The sequence below is a fragment of the Echiichthys vipera genome (genome assembly GCF_963691815.1).
Source record: "Echiichthys vipera genome assembly, chromosome: 2".
In the NCBI taxonomy this organism is placed as follows: domain Eukaryota; kingdom Metazoa; phylum Chordata; class Actinopteri; order Perciformes; family Trachinidae; genus Echiichthys; species Echiichthys vipera.
The window spans coordinates 36,791,575-36,809,813 of record NC_139827.1 but is presented as its reverse complement, the minus strand read 5'-3'; the positions used below and the strand labels follow the sequence as shown (position 1 = coordinate 36,809,813).

At 39.8% G+C, this 18,239-nt stretch overlaps 1 protein-coding gene across 1 annotated transcript in view; it reads right to left on the bottom strand.

The window, feature by feature from the left end:
• tmem132a (transmembrane protein 132A) overlaps positions 1 to 18,239 on the bottom strand; it is a gene marked incomplete at both ends in the record, with an annotated part of 163,723 nt that overhangs the window by 25,675 nt on the left and 119,809 nt on the right. The gene's annotated exons all lie outside the window — the stretch shown is intronic.

Genomic DNA, 18,239 nt, shown 5'->3' with positions numbered 1-18,239 from the left:
AAATTCAGATTGAACTAAATGACTACCGATGAGGGAGTTAGCTAACGTCAGTAAAGAAAAGTCAAACGTTAAGATTAAACTATGACTAAAGGGGAGGGAGTTAGCCAAAGTTAGTTAAGTCAAAAGTTCAGATCAAACTTTATGACTAAAGAGGAGGGAGTTAGCCAACTTTAGTAAAGTCAAGTCAAAAAAACAGATTAAACTAAATGACTAAAGGGGAGGGAGTTAGCTAACGTTAGTAAAGAAATGTCAAACGTTAAGATTAAACTATGACTAAAGAGGAGGGAGTTACTTAACTTTAGAAAAGTAAAGTCAAAAGTTAAGATAAACTTTATTACTAAATAGAAGGGAGTTAGTTTATGTTAGTAAAGTCGTAAATTCAGATTAAACTAAATGACTAAAGAGGAGGGATTTAGCTAACATTAGTAATGTAAAGTCAAAAATCGAGATTACACTAAATTACTTAAGAGGAGGGAGTTAGCTAACGTTAGTAAAGTCAAAAGATTAAGATTAAACTAAATGATTAAAGAGGAGGGAGTTAGCTAACGTTGGTAAAGTCAAAAGATTAAGATTAAACTACATGCCTAAAGAGGAGGTAGTTAGCGAATGTTAGAAAAGTAAGTTCAAAAATTCAGATTGAACTAAATGACTACAGATGAGGGAGTTAGCTAACGTTAGTAAAGTAAAAAAATTAAGATTAAACTAAATGACTAAAGAGGGGGAGTAAGGTAATGTTATTTATGTAAAGTCAAAAGTTCTGATTAAACTAAATGACTAAAGAGGAGGTACTTAGCGAATGTTAGAAAAGTAAAGTCAAAAGTTTAGATTTAACTAAATGACTTAAGAGGAGGGAGTAAGCTAGCGTTAGTGAAGTAAAGTCAAAAAATTTCGATTGAACTAAATGACTACAGATGAGGGAGTTAGCTACACTAGTAAAGAAAAGATTAGATTAAACTAAATGACTAAAGAAGAGGAAGTTAGCTAATGTTAGTAAAGAAAAGTTAAGATTTAACTAAATGACTTAAGAGGAGGAAGTTAGCTAACGTTAGTAAAGAAAAGTCAAAAGTTAAGATTAAACTATGACTAAAGAGAAGGGAGTTAGCTTACCGTAGTAAAGTAAAGTCAAAAGTTAAGAAACTAAATTACTAAGGAGGAGGGAGTTAGCTAATGTTAGTAAAGTCGTAAATTCAGATTAAACTAAATGACTAAAGAGAAGGGATTTAGCTAACATTAGTAATGTAAAGTCAAAAATTGAGATTACACTAAATTAATTAAGAGGAGGGAGTAAGCTAACGTTAGTAAAGTCAAAAGATTAAGATTAAACTAAATGACTAAAGAGGAGGGAGTTAGCTAACGTTAGTAAAGTCAAAAGATTAAGATTAAACTACATGCCTAAAGAGGAGGTAGTTAGCGAATGTTAGAAAAGTAAGGTCAAAAATTCAGATTGAACTAAATGACTCCAGATAAGGGATTTAGCTAACGTTAGTAAAGTAAAAAAATTAAGATTAAACTAAATGACTAAAGAGGAGGGAGTTAGTTTACGTAAGTAAAGTCAAAAGATTAAGATTAAACTACATGTCTAAAGAGGGGGAGTAAGATAATATTATTTATGTAAAGTCAAAAGTTCAGATTAAACTAAATGACTAAAGAGGAGGTACTTAGCGAATGTTAGAAAAGTAAAGTCAAAAGTTTAGATTTAACTAAATGACGTAAGAGGAGGGAGTTAGCTAACGTTAGTAAAGTCAAAAGTTAAGATAAACTCAATTACTAAAGAGGAGGGAATTAGCTAACGTTAGTAAAGTCAAAAGATTAAGATTAAACTACATGCCTAAAGAGGAGGTAGTTAGCGAATGTAAGTAAAGTAAAGTCAAAAATTCAGATTGAACTAAATGACTGCAAATGAGGGAGTTAGCTAACTTTAGTAAAGCAGAAAATTCAGATTAAACTAAATGACTAAAGAATAGGGAGTTAGCTAACGTTAGTAAAGTCAAAAAGTTAAGATTAAACTACATGCCTAAAGAGGGGGAATAAGCTAATGTTATTTAAGTAAATTAAAAAGTTCAGATTAAACTAAATGACTAAAGAGGAGGGAGTTAGCTAACGTTAGTAAAGCCGAAAATTCAGGTTAAAATAAATTACTTAAGAGGAGGGAGTTAGCTAAGGTTAGTAAAGTCAAAAAATTAAGATTAAACTAAATGACTAAAGAGGAGGGAGTTAGCTAACGTTAGTAAAGTCAAAAGATTAAGATTAAACTACATGCCTAAAGAGGGGGAGTAAGGTAATGCTATTTATGTAAAGCCAAAAAATTCAGATTAAACTAAATGACTAAAGAAGAGGGAGTTAGCTAACGTTAGTAGAGTCAAAAGATTAAGATTAAACTATGACTAAAGAGGAGGGAGTTAGCTTATGTTAGTAAAGTCGTAAATTCAGATTAAACTAAATGACTAAAGAGGAGGGATTTAGCTAACGTTAGTAATGTAAAGTAAAAAATTCAGATTGAACTTAATTACTTCAGAGGAGGGTAACGTAAGGTAATGTTACTCATTTAAATCAAAAGTTCAGATTAAACTAAATGACTAAAGAGGAGGTACTTAGCGAATGTTAGAAAAGTAAAGTCAAAAGTTTAGATTTAATTAAATGACTAAAGAGGAGGGAGTAAGCTAACGTTAGTGAAGTAAAGAAAATTCAGATTGAACTAAATGACTAGCTAACACTAGTAAAGAAAAGTTAAGATTAAACTATGACTAAAGAGGAGGGAGCTAGCTGACGTTAGTAAAGCCAAAAAATTCAGATTAAACTAAATGACTAAAGAAGAGGGAGTTAGCTAACGTTAGTAAAGTCAAAAGATTAAGATTAAACTACATGCCTAAAGAGGGGGAGTAAGCTAATGTTAGTTAAGTAAAGTCAAAAGTTAAGATAAACTAAATGACTAAAGAAGAGGGAGTTGGCTAACGCTAGCAAAGAAAAGTTCAGATTAAACTAAATGACTTAAGAGGAGGGAGTTAGCTAACGTTAGTAAAGCTAAGTCAGAAGTTCAGATAAACTGGTGTTGGTTGGGTCAGACTTCTGGGGGTGAGAAGAGGAAAGAGGCAGGGGACGAGGATATCGACAGAGAAACTAAGAGTAAGACAATTTAATGCCAAATGTCTGAGGGGTGTGTCGTCATGTTTGCCAGGATTGTTGCATGTACGCAAAAGAAAAAACAAAACAAAACAAAACATTTGGTGGTGGGAACTATTCATTTTAAAATCGAGGCAGTAAAGGACCATGAGAGTGCCCGAAGTCATCAGGAGAGCCTAAAGAACTTGGATGTTAGATAGATATAGAAAGAAAGATAGATAGATCCCAAGCTTGAAATGACATTTCTGCACTTTCCTTGTCTATTTTGTTGTATGTATTTTAGATAGATAGATAGATAGATAGATAGATAGATAGATAGATAGATAGATAGATAGATAGATAGATAGATTATACGTTTGAAATAAAATGTTTGCACTTTGTGTATATTTTGTTGTAATTATTGTAGATAGATGGATAAATATAATTATAGATATAGATAGAAAGATATAGATATAGATCAGGGATGGGGCTGCTACTGGAGGACCACTGTCCTGCATGTTTTAGGTTTCTCTCTGCTCTAACACACCTGATTCTAATGCTCTGCTTGTTATCAAGCAGCTGAAGCTTGTCATGGGGTTTAATAACCGTTAGACTCAGGTGTGTTAGGGCAGGGAGAAACCAAAAACATGCAGGAGCATGGGTTCCCTCCCCCTGAGATATATATATATATATATATATATATATATAGAGAGAGAGAGAGAGAGAGAGAGAGAGAGAGAGAGAGAGAGAGAGAGAGAGAGAGAGAGAGAGAGAGAGATCCCAAGCTTGAAATGAAATGGTTGCAGTTGCTGTGTATATTTTGTTGTATGTTTTGTACTTGATATGTGTTGTTTTTCTGACAACAATGTTAATAAAATGATTAATGCATTCAGTGGCACTCATAATTTTCACCGGAAAAAAATTGGCTAGTGGAAATTTTGATTGGCTGGTAACTTTGCTGGTGATCAAAAAAGTTAATTTAGAGCCTGGTTACAGTATGCAGTGGAAGGATACATTAAAAATATTAAAATAAGCAATGAAGGGGACACTACGAGTGTCAAGGCTAAAGAATACCGGTCAATGGCAAAATTAGAGAAATCCCATGATCTCTACCTCAAATGCAACGAGCACAGCCTTGTGGACCAGTCATGCTCTTGCACTGCCGGGTAAGTTCTGGACACTATGCTTCAGGAGGATGTTGACTAAAATATTTAAATTAATATGATAGTTGCTGACAAGTTACAGCTCTGGTAAAGTTAGATAGCTAGTCAACATCCTTTCAACTATCCTAGCTAACAAGCAACATTATCAGAGTCTAACTTGTTACACTAGATCCATGGATGTAAAGTTATATGTCAAGGCACCCTAATATTGCACTAGCACTAACTAGCTAGTAACAGTATTGTCATAAGGCTGATTGACAAATGCAATTCATAGTCACTGCAAATAGCATTTCCAAAACAAACACCTACTGCTACTTCTGGCTTAAATCAGTTCACCAGGAACAAAGCCAGCCCCAGCAGCGGCACAAAGCCAGGGGTAAAAAAATAACTGGACAACCTGTGAGCAGTGTGGTGGTCGCCAAGGCCAAAGTCAACCGCAAGCAGAAAACCCATAATTTCCAGTTATATCCACAATAAGTAAGGCTTTTACTTTCCATGTACTCTGCGGAAACACCACCAGTCATACTGTTTTGAATATATTCCTGTGTACTGTGTTACATGATAGACCATTATACTCACCTCTGAATGTATTTGTTAAAGGACAGAGTAAGGGACCGGAGTGTATGGTCTACTGGGAGAGATATCATATGCACCCATGAGCTACATTGCCGATGAAACTGCACCTCAGGTAGAAGTTGGAGGCAGGAAGTATGCAGTGGGGTGCTGTCTAAGCCACCCGGTGAGATCAACAACAGAAAATTCAAGCAAGCCAGTCAGAATCAAGTCAAAGTCAGCTTTATTGTCAATTCTTCACATGAACAAGACATACAAGGAATCGAAATATGTTTTCTCACTATCCCATGCATAGACTAGACAAGACAAAGACAAGACACAATTAGTAAAGTGGCAAGACACAATGGTAAGTGACACAACATACATTTTCTAACTGCTATAGTAACAACAAAACAATACAATAGGAACAATGATAATAGAATAATAATAATAATAATAATAATAATACAAATGATAATAAAAGTGCAGATGATGGCTTAATAGTGCAAAACAATTGATATCAGCAAGTCCATTTGTGCAATTTGCATAGTCATTTTCTGTGTGTCTGTAATGAGTTCATCAAGTAGCACTACTTGCCGTTGTAGATTTTCCCCACAGGTTTATCAAAGTTTCATTAAAATTGGACATTTGCAAACTCTTAATGGTGCTCACGATGTAAAAAGGAAAAAAGAAGAAAGAATCATCATTGGGCTGAGCCACATAGTATCCAGAAATCTGTATTCCTATAGCATTTTCCACAGCTCAGGCTTACAGAAATGCTCCACAGTGATGAGTAAAATCATGCTTGAATTCCACTATGAGAGGGAATAGAGTGGAGAAAATCATAGAAAAGGCTAAAAACCACCTCCTCAATGAACGCGTAAGATAGTTCAATTTCACTATTGAAGGGCTAAAGGAGAAAGCGGACCTCTCACTACAGAAACTGACATCAATCTTACCTGTTTCTATCATGGAAAAAGTTGTGGATTTCACCCAGAAATCCCAACTATCTCAACGAAACAAGAACAAAGAAAGACAAACAAAGATATTTCACAATTTAAAATCCCGGGATATTGGCAAAAACACAGAAATACTCACTTGGAGGGCAAAAAACTGACACTCCGGCAGATAAGAAACACATAAAATACGGGTTAAGAAATTGTCGGACAGCGATCTTACCCACCCAGAGAAGGAGGTCTTAGCCAAGGGCTTGAACTTTGCCATGACACCAAAAGAGGTACCCATAGTGGAGTTGATTACAGCTACAGAATTGGCTATAAAGAAAAACAACCTTACTGGAACTGAGGCTGAACAACTAAGGTTAAAAGTGTCAGCAGCGTTGTCCCAAGCTAAGGTCTCCTCATCCAACCTCACCATTGAGGAGAGAAAAGCAGTAACAGCACTGAGCAAAGACCACAACATCACAATCCTTCCAACAGACAAGGGTAGATGCACAGGGGCCTGTTTCACAAAGCAGGTTTAGTGAAAACTCTGAGTATGTTAACCCTGAAATGAGGGAAACTCTGAGTTTTCCGTTTCACAAAGGGAGGTAACTCAAACCAGAGAGAGAGGGGTAACTCTAGCCTGTTTCACAAAGGGAGGTAACTTAAACTCTCGGTCAGTTACCATGGTAACATGCTCTCTGAAACTAACCTGGTCGGGACCAGGTTTTTCTCAGAAAACCTTGAGTTTCTCTCTGTCTCCGCCCTCTTTCAGCCACACACGGTGTTTCATTTCCTCATTCATTCAGTCAGCGGGCGAGTTTTGGCGTAATATAGTTCTGCTATAGTTCTGTCTGTTTTTTCAGAAAATCACTGCAAATATCAGTCATTAGAAGTTATATTAGGTGGCGACTATTTCACTACCATGGCGTGTCCTTCTGATAACAATCCCGTGGATGAAGCTGCAGCATTACTGCGCAGATAATTATATATTCGTCGGGAGATGATTATCAGACTATTGATTATAGATGTTCTTGCATTTCCAGGCAATTCTCTGTTTGAGCGGTACCGTTTCATATCGGAGCAGATATTCTGTGTTGCGCTGCGTTTTTTTGCAAACGGGAGTTTTTGTATACAACGTATAAAAGTCATTCAGTAGGCCTACATTAGAAGTTATATTAGGTGGTGAATATTTACACTACCATGGCGTGTCATTTTGATAACGATCCCGTGAATGAAGGTGACGCATTTCGCAAAGAGAATTAAATATTCGTAGAGAGATGATTATCAGACCGCGCATAGACGTCCTTAATATGCTGCTGCCATAATTACAAAATGAATGAAATGGATCTTTTGAGCAAGTTGAATATATTTGACTCAGCGTTTCTAAATATAATTCCAGCTTTTCTTGCAATTCATAGGTTCAAAAGTGTGTGCTTTTAGTTGGGTTACCGGTATATTAACTACTCCTATACTGTATAGCCTTCTGATCCAGAATATCACCTATAATGCGAGGGGGCTGAATACGGCACAACACCGTTTCATGTCACAGTCCATCTCACCCCTCCTTACATTTCCAACATTAACAACCAGTAATGCTCTCATATCACAGCAGATATTGTGTGTTGCGCTGCGTTTTTTTTTGCAAATGGGAGTTTTTTATACAACATTGATATGTTGTATAAAAAACAGCCACTTACGGTAATATTTACTTTACGATGTAAAACCTGCTCAAAATGAGGCGTCACCATGAGACTGTGCTGAGGTTTTACCTGTTTGAAAAATGTTTTTATGTTTCATCTTAAGCTGCGCTTCTCCCCCGCGGGGTTGCACTTAAATGAAATAAATTAATAGGCTCCCACTCAAGCAGTTTCCCCTGTGATATTACTGTGATTGCAACTGGACTACATTTAAACTTATGCACTGACCCGAGCCGCAATGTCCTCCAGCACCGTCTCCCTCTCTTTAGCTGCTGCAGCGGTGTAAACCTGCTCAAACTCTCCGTATGAGCGCATTAATGTTTCCATTTCCAGTTGTAGCGTAGCCCTTCGCTTCCCCGTTGCCATGGTGACTCGTCGAATCAGGGCTCCATTGATGCTGTCTTTTTTTACTTGTGGTGCACGTGCTTAACTCCAGGTCAAACTACTCTGAGTTGATCAACCTAACGCAAATCTGCTGTTCTGGAACCGAAAACTCAGAGTTTCCTATCTCAGAGTAGATCAACTCAGAGTTCCGGGTTAGACTCAGAGTTTTTTGAACCTGCTTTGTGAAACAGGCCCCAGTTGTTCTCAATACAACTGACTACCAGGGGAAGATCTCTGCACTGCTCAGTGACTCTAACACTTACGAAACTCTGAAAAGAGACCCTACCAGCGGTTACAAAAAGAAGGTTATAGAGTGTCTACAGCAACTACAAAAAGAAGGAGTCATTGACAAATCACAATATTACAGGCTCTACCCCCAGGACTCAACCCCCTGCTTATATGGACTCCCAAAAATCCATAAAGAAGGGGCCCCGCTCAGGCCCATTGTCAGCAGCATAAACTTGGTCACTTGTAACATTGCCAAGCATGTGGCCAATATTCTGGCACCACTGGTGGGCAACACCCCACACCACATCCAAAACTCCATAGAATTTGTGCACAAAGTCAGAGACTTAAAATGGATCCAGATGAAACCATGGTATCCTACGACGTGACTTCCTTGTTCACCTGCATTCCAAGCATGGAGGCTCTGGCCACAGTAAGAGAGCGGCTGACACAGGACATCTCTTTACACAACTGAACAAATCTCAAATCAGACCACATTTGCCAACTTCTGGATTTGTGCCTAAACACCACATATTTCCAGTTTAATGGTGTTTTTTACAGATAAAAACACGGCTGTGCCATGGATTCACCAGTATCCCCTTTTGTGGCAAATCTTTACATGGAGGAGGTAGAGGACAAGGCTTTGAACTCCTTCAAAGGAGTAACCCCCGAGCCATGGGTTAAAATCAAATCCAAAGAGGTGCAAACTTTTATCGAACATATAAACTCAGTGGACAGAAACATCAGCAAGTTCACCAGAGAAGAAGTCAAGGACAACAGTTTGCCTTTCTTAGACTGTAACGTCCATATGGAGAATGACAGGAGCCTCCACAATGGGGTATACAGAAAACCAACTCACACAGATCAATATCTACTGTTTGAATCCCACCACCCCGTGGAACACAAGCTTGGAGTTATCAGAACCCTGCAACACAGAGCTGATAACGTGCCCACCAGCTCACAGGCCCAAAGGGAAGAACGCTAGCACCTGAGAGGCGCCCTCACAACTTGTGGCTACCCCAGCTGGACCTTTGTGAAATCGGCAGCTGCTTCCAGAAAGAAAACCAAAGTGGTTGAGAAAGAAAAGGAAAACAAGAGAAACAACATAGTCATTCCGTATGTGGCTAGGGTATTAGAGAAACTCAGGAGGATCTACAACAAACACTGAATCCTTGTGTTTTTCAAACCCAGTAACACACTCAGACAGAGACTAGTACATCCCAAGGACAGAACACCACACACCCACAAAAGCAATCTGGCTTATGCTTTCCAATGCAACTAGGAATACAATAAAAGCTCTACATTGGAGAAACAAAACAACCACTGCATAAAAGCATGGCCGAACACAGGAGAGCTAACTCCTCAGGCCTGGACTCTGCTGTCCACTTACATATCAAGCCCACTCCTTTGATGACAACAATGTCCACACACTGTCCTGGTTCCAGTGACATCATCGGCCTTGTGAAAGGTTAAATACCTGGATCTCCACACCAGTTACTTGAACCAGTCCCAGCCTGGTCAGAACTGATGAAGCCTCTTGGATGAGAGGTGAATCGTCTTCCTAGACAAGCCTGTGAATGTAAATTACCAAGTCCAGTTGCTTTTGACTGAAATTGCTTTGGGGATAACGATGACCTGGACAAATGAGAATATTCACAGGGCCCTCGTCCTCTTATTTCCCTTAACTAAAATATTCTCTTTTCCAGTTTCTCTCTTCCTTTGCTCTTTTTATTATATATTACAATATTATTATTGTTGTTATTATTACTATATTATCACTATTTTTATAATCACTATGACTATGACAATGATTATTATATTTATATATTTTATATATATATATAGATATATATTATACAACTCACTTTGTTCAATGTGTTTATTAATATTATCAGCACAAATACGCATCTGACTGAATATTATGGTCATGATTGTAATTATTGTTGTTGCTATTGTTATTACGATACCATCATCATAACTGAAGTTTTTTTCCCCCATCATTTGTCTTTCATATTACCATAACAACTGTACTTAACACCATCATTATAGATATAGGTTATCTTATTAATCACTGATAACATCATCATAACTATAGTTTCTTATTTTTTTATTATTATTATTATTTTCCTTCTCCCAATAATTAACCACTATAATGACATTATTATTATTATACTATATCTTGACTACTTTTATTATTACTATGACTGTGATAATGATTATTATTATGCTCATTTGCTTATGACTGAATATTAGGATTATGAACGGTTTTATTGCCGTTACTATAATTAGTATGATTGTTACCATACCATCGGAATAACTAAAGCTTCTTACCTTACTTATTTATCATATCATCATTATAGATATAGTTTCTTAACTCATTCTTCATCATAATTATAATCTCTTATTTATTATTTGTTTATTTATTATCATTGATTTATCATACCATCTTTATATAGTTTCTTTACTCATTCATCTACGAATTTATCATCATAACTATAATCTCTTATTTATTGATAGATTTTTGAATTTGTCAATTTATTATATTGATTTGTTTACTTTATTATTATTATTATTACCATACCATCATCATAACTAAAGCTTCTTACCTTATCAAACCATCATTATATTGTTTCTCAACTCATTATTCTACAAATTTATCATCATAACTATAATCTCTTTTTTTAGAATTATTACTTTTTATTAATTATTATTCATTCATTCATTCATCTTCAACCGCTTATCCAGGGGTCGGGGTCGTGGGGGGTGCTGGAGCCAATCCCAGCTGACATCGGGCGTGAGACGGGGTACACCCTGGACAGGACAACAGTCTATCGCAGGGCACATAGAGACAAACAGAGACAGACAACCATTCACACCTACGGGCAATTTTAGAGTCATCAATTAACCTAACACGTGCATGTCTTTGGATTGTGGGAGGAAAACGGAGTACCCGGAGAAAACCCACGCAGACACGGGAGAACATGCAAACTCCACACAGAAAGTTCAGGTGTTAGAGTCTTCATTTTAAGTGTGCTAACTTGTGCTTTCAGCCTTTCTATTTCAGTTGCTTTTAAAGACAGTTTCAATTTTATGTTGTTGTTTTCTTCTAATTTCTTCTCCTTTTCAGTGCTCTTTCTAGCTGGCATCCAGGAAGTGGGGGTTGTTCAGGACTCTGTAAAGAAATAATGTTTGCATGTTAATGATAATCATATATCTTTGTCACTTTTTACAGCTGCCACTTGTTGGCCAAATTGGTTAGCCTTCTGTTGACCCTGGATTAACTCCTGTCAACCAACCAGATAACCTGCCCAACTCTGCCATCCCAACCCATCAGCTTCTGCACAGTTCTGAATGAAAATGCCATGAGTTGTTACACAGAACTGAATGCATTTATTTGCATGATTCTATTGCTCTAGAATGGGACACCCGAGAACAGAGCACAAACAATTTTTGGTTCCATGCAAGGTCTGCTGAAATCACATCAACCACTTTCAAAAGAATCTTCTCTAGGAGCGCTATAAAATAAGTTGAAATTACCTGTTGGGACGCTAGGTTGAACTTTGAGGACAAAACATAACATTAGCTAAAGCTAGGGCTAGCCAAACTTAGAGGGTAATGTTCTGGCAATGATATACTATTAATATACAATTTGCTAACAGTAACCATAAATTTGATATACATTTTTTTTTTAGCTAGCTAGCTATCACTACGCCGTTAGCCTAGTCAAGCCTTACCTTGGAGCAGATGTACGTATGCGTGTTTATTTTCATGACATTTAGCTGGGAGTGGGGCCTTCCATAGCCGTTTGATCCATCATAGGCACCGCTCCTGTTGTGTTTGTAGCTTTGGAAAGGGAAAGAACACGACTCCCCCAGCCAAACTCTTGGGGTACCTACTGCCATAGGCACATCGCTTCCCCATTTTGCTTGTCGGACCTTGTTTACATAATAACGGCTGCTATGATGTATGATTGAACAATGACCTTTTGGGGCGGGGTTTGCGAAAGGTTAATTGGCATCGGTCGTGGTCCCATCCCATAGCCTTTAAATGTGCACAGGCAATGGGTTGATATAAGGCTTCTCATGTTGGTGGTGAATAACCTCCACCTGAGATCACCAATGTCCGCCACAGTGGTACCAAGCTAGTACAGCCATCATACAAAAGCTTTCCGTGTAAGGACTCTGCTTTTCTGTAGTTCCCAGAGCACTGAATCCACATACCACCTCCAGAGGACACCAAGCCCCAACCACAGCGACTTCCTGGTTGATCCAATACGGAAGTGCCAAAAACCGCAGTTCTCAGAGTGACCACTAGAGTAGTTTGCATAATAGAGCAGTTTCTCATTGACCCCCATGTTAAACAGGTCGTTTTTTAACTGCATAATTAAACCTGTTTACGGCCTGGTACAAAAAAACATTCTAGTCTGTATGTTTAGGTCATATCTCCATGACAACACTGAGGGGGCTCTTTTTTTTTTGTACCGGCTAGTTTTAATTTTATTGGAGGTTAAAGTTAAGTAATAATTAGGGGCGTGGCCTCTTGAGTGACAGCTAGCCGTGACTGATGACTGGGCTCCAACACCTGACCCACATGTGATGTATTCATCAAAGGGGGGTGTTTATAAGACTCTGAGCCTGGCACGTTTACACGTGTTAAGGTCGTCTACCTACACCAGACATGACTCCTCTCTGTGCAACGTGGACCCAGATCTCAGTATTGTTCCTAACACACATTGGGAAAGGGGAAAATACAATGTTGGCCTTATTGAAGGAGCCGAACCAGTTGTGATCATACCTAAATCTACATTTAGGCCAAAAAGAGTAGCCTCCTAAAGCCATAGCCAGCATTCAACCAGTAGTTGATTCACTATTACAGGCTGGAGTAATTATCCCCTGTGACGACCGACCTGTGTGTACCCATTTTTCCTGTTCAGAAAGCCAGAGATCCCCCAGCAGAACCTGAGTGGAGATTTGTCCAAGATTTGAAAGCAATTAATGCTGCTGTTCACGCTCAAGCTCCAAATGTACCTAACCCATGCACAATCCTCACACAAGTTCCAACTGATGCCACCTGGTTTTCTGCGGTGAACCTGTCGAACGCTTTCTTTAGTGTCCCAGTCCATCCAGACTCCCAGTACTGGTTTGCATTCCAGTTCAATGGTAGAGGGTACACTTTCACCTGTTTGTGTCAGGGCTATTGTGAGAGTCCAACCATTTACAACATGGCTCTTCATGACTCTTTGGCACCCCTGAGGAAGCTTTCCTTGCGTTGAAGCTGTCTCTCCAGTCTCCACCTACTCTTGGTCTTCCAGACCCACACAAACCTTTCACTCAGACTAAAGCCTATTCCTCCAGCAAACTCGACCCTGTAGCAGCTGGTATGCCACACTGCTTACGAACGGTTGCTGCGGCCGAAAAGGCTCTGTTGGCCTCACGTGACATTGTGGGGTATGCCCCACTGACCCTGCTTGTTTCTCATACAGTTACACTCATTCTCTCTGAGCAGAAAACATTACATGTCTCTGCTGCTAGACATTTGAAATATCATACCTGTTTTTTAGACATGCCTAACGTCACCTTGAATAGATGTAATGTTCTCAACCCATCAACTTTGCTTCCTTTGCCAGAGGATGGTGAACCACACAACTGTCTGGCCAAGCTGTCTCTCTCCTGTTCCCCCAGATCCAATCTTTCAGACACTCCCCTGTCTAATCCAGATCTCATTCTCTTTGTTCATGGCTCTGCTACTAAATATGTACACACAGGCCTCAACAAAGTAGGGTTTGCAGTTTGTTCCAAAACTGAAGTGCTAATTTCTGCACCCCTCCCTTCTCATTCCTCTGCGCAGGCGGCTGAGTAGATGGCTTTGGCTGCTGTCTGTGATCTTGCGCGGGGTAAATCTGTCACCAATCTATACGGACTCTAGGTATGCCTTTGGGGTTGTACATGACTTTGGTCAGCTTTGGAAACATAGGGGTTTCCTCAAGTCTGATGGTAAGCCCATTCTCAACCACACACTTGTTGCAGATCTTTAGAGGCTATTTTACTACCATCTGCTGTTGCTGTCTGTAAATGTGTTGCTCACACAGGAAACACCGAGTCTGTCTCGAGAGGAAACGCCAGGGCGGGTGCTGCTGCAAAGGCTGCAGCTTTGCTCCCCCCTCTCTCAGACCCAGACACAGTTGAACACACCGGCTCCTTTGTTGAGCTGTCTGCTGTGCAGTCATTTGTGACTCCTGATGAGAAGCGCTTGTGGTCTTCCAGTGGTGCCTTATTCTCGACGGGCATTTGGGTTGGCCCTGAAGGTAAACCGTGTCTTCCAAAACCCTTTTGCGCACTATGCCAAATTGACAGATGGGTTAGACCATGTGTCAAAAGGGGGGATGTGAACACAACTGAACACCGCTTGGTTTACAAAAGGGTTGCTGCCTATGCACAAAAACATTGCCAAGTACGTGTTATTTGTGCCACACACAACTTGGGCAGAACCATCCATCCAACACAACAAGCAGCACACCCACCTCCCATAGACCATTTGAACATCTAATGATGGATTTTGTTGAACTTTCTCCTTCTGAAGGTAAATCACATTGTCTGGTCATGGTGGACATGTTGTCCAAATGGGTCAAAGCGTTCCCATCATCCAAACAGACAGTCTCTGTGGTAGCCAAAGCACTGCTCACTGAACTAATTCCACATTGGGGAATACCATCCAGAATTTCCAGTGACAATGGCCCAAATTTTGTAAGCAGTGCCATCACAGAGCTTAGTCTTTATTTGGGCATAAATCTAAAAACACACTGGCCCTCATTTATCAAGCGAACGTACGGCAGAAAAACGTGCGTACGACCATTTCCTGGCAAACTTCGGCATTTATCAATTTGGACGTGAGCGGGAGCTACGATCAAATCTCACATCTGGTCTGAGGTCGTGTACGCAAATTTCAGCCTGTGTATTTAAGGTGCAGCACAGCAAAATCTGGCTGAAAATAATGAACAAACCTCAGCTGTCATTAAGCATAAGCAGTCACATATTAAGAACAGATCAAAACGAATTCTTAAAACGAATAAAAAAAATAAAAATTGTTGGAGGAATTGATTGTACTCATGTGCGTCTGAAGGCACCATCCATGAATGATTACGCATTCATCAATCGCCAAAACTACCACTCGATAAATGTACAGGTGATTTGTGATGCCAAGCTATCGCTTTTAAACGTGGTGGCCAGGTGGCCGGGGGGGGCACACGCAATTCTTTTATATTTCAAAACAGCTCGGCTCCAGCCCCCCTCGACCCCGACAGGGACAAGCGGTTGAAGATGTATGAATGAAAAGGAATGCGCACTGCAGAGCCAAAGTCATCTCTTTGGTAAGTGGCTACCCTCGATAAATTGCATTAAATCAAACAAGGTATCAGATGATTAACATCTTGGTATGGTTATTCTAGGTGATAATGGGTATCCTCTAACGGAATACCTAATAACCCCGCTACAGAGCAGGAGCGCAGGTTCAGCAGTGCGCACACACGCACACGGGTCACAGTGGAGCGCTGCTTCGGGTTGACTGCCTCCGTTATTCTTTTCCATACAGCCCTTTTATGGGCCCCTTTTATTCCACTCTTAAGACTGCCAAAAAGCACATCTTTATTTTGCTCCATCTCGGATGTCAGGGTGCCGATCTGTGTGTCGGAAAAGTTTCTTTTCTAACAAGTGTTTCGTCTCTCCATGTTTGACCTCAGTGGGCGAGGCCTCCGAACCAGGAATATTTATGGGTGTAACATGTTATTGACGATCGAATTCAGCCGCCGCATTTATCAAGGCCCGCTCGTTCGTACGCTGAGATTGGTCCGATACGAATGTTTCATAAATCACACGTGGGTCCTTTCCTACGACCAATTCTCCGCTCAGATCTGCGCCCGTTTTCACGCAAGATTGATAAATGAGGGCCACTGTGCGTACCACCCAGCGTCTGGTGGTACTGCTGAACGTGAGAATGGGACACTGAAAACCAAACTGGCAAAATGTTGTGCTGACAAAGGTCTCACATGGACAAAGGCTCCACCACTTGTACTGATGTATATGAGGATGAGAAAACGAGGCAGGAGTAATCTCAGCCCGTTTGAAATTCTGTTTGCTGGCAAGGCACGTTCCAGATCCTTATCACCAGACACACAGCAGTGAAGGTTGCTGAGAGAGCAACCTGGATCCATGTGAACCACTGCAAGAAAGTCCCAGCTCCGTCTGAACCAGTGAAAAGCTCCTAGAGAATCCCCGGGGGTGTCGTGACTAGCACACCTTCACAAGCGCCAGTTGGCGTACACAGTTACACTGCTCTAAACACATCTCTGCTATAGGGAGAAGACATCGAGTGCAGACGACTTTGGATGTGATGTCCCCAAGAGAACACATACCATCTCTTCTATTACACACACCTATCTCATAGACACAACAAGGAAGACAATTCATTGCTGAAGTAAAAAAAAGACTATGATGGCTGGTCTTAAACCAGTGCAGTCTAGATGCTTGATTAACTGGGATACTTGTTTTATATTTAGTTGATCCTAGAGGATCAAAAGGGGGGAATGTAATGGTAAAAGTATAACTCGATGTGATGCTTGTTGCTTGTAATAAACTGTGACTTGATGATCTGTTTCTGCACTTCTCCAGTACCAGGCACATCTGCTAAGAAAGGATATGCAGAGATGAAAACCACATCCTGTTCAGTTATACGCATAGTTCCTCTTTAAGGTGATATGTTGATCACACATGAACATCTGAAGTGTACTCCACATTGACACCAATGAATTAGAATTCTATAAAAACGCCCTGTTCTTGTATTCTGTATGCCATAACCTTACATTGCCTGTGCACATGTTAGTGGACGACGCCCTGCGGTATACCCAGTAAATAAATTCTTGTGCTTGCATCAAGGTCTCAAGAAGTTCTGTTCCAAAGAAGAATGATTTCTCGTTGTGTAGCAAAATAACCAGTGGAAACCGTAATCCTGACCAGTCTAGAAAAGTTTCCACGACAGTAGCTTTGGGGGAATGACACATGCGCAGTAAAATGTGGTCTGCACTATCATAGAGAGAGAACGGCGCAGCTCCAGTTCCACTGCACGTCATACCCCTGTGAAAGAAATTCTCTGGAGTCCTCAGTGTTTCTCAAATCATGTCTTTACTAAACTGCATGCATACAGGAGAGACTCTACCTCAACCAGGTCTCAAACGATCTCTGCCTCTCTCCAAGTAACTTCAGCATATATACAGTTACATCAAAGCACCTTACCAACACAAAGACATCAAAGTAATAAAAATGACCCCAGTGGATGTTATCAGTGTTTTACGACTACCAAATGTCACCATTTGCACCCCCCATGTGACTCCTTTCCCCAATCCCCCTAGTGCTTCATTCACAGCTCACTGTTGTGTTAATCAACATACAGGAACCAAGTATTTACATAATAGAGCCTTCCACAGCTCACTGTTGTGTTAATCAACATACAGGAACCAAACCATAGACTAAAAACACTTACAAAGAAAGTAAAAAAAAACCTGGTTATTTCCCACACCCCCAAAGCACTGACATCTTTGATTGTTGACTTTTCCTCTTTCTATAGCCTTGGCCAAACACCCCACCCCCCAAAAAATATCTCTGATTCTACGATTCTCGATTCACGTGAATGACCAAGAAAACGCCAATTGTCGCAGTTTGCAAGTGAGGATAGTGATGATGAAGCATGAATGAAACAGCTTTTGCAATTCAAATACATGATTTTACTACTCTTCAGTGCCTGAATTCAATTTTTGACCCAGGGATGTTGCTAAAGGAAAAGTTAGCAAAATCTTCACAATTCAACTTGCGGGAGACATACATTAAATGCATGCACCACATTTGTTGCCAATTTGTCACATAAGATAATAAATTATATTACAAAATTAGATCAGAAACTTTGACAAGCTGATGCTGTTAGGTGAAAGGGTAGGTTAATCCCCAAATCATTGAGATTCATCCTGAGTGTTGGAATTAGCGCTGTTGAAATGTTTTGTGTATTATGCTTAATGTACCATACGAGCCATGATAGTTAAGGTAATTTGAACCCCCTATTATCAGTGTGCCTTGTGCACACCACAGTGATATTATTTGAATACCTGCTTTATTAGACAATGTACAGTCAAG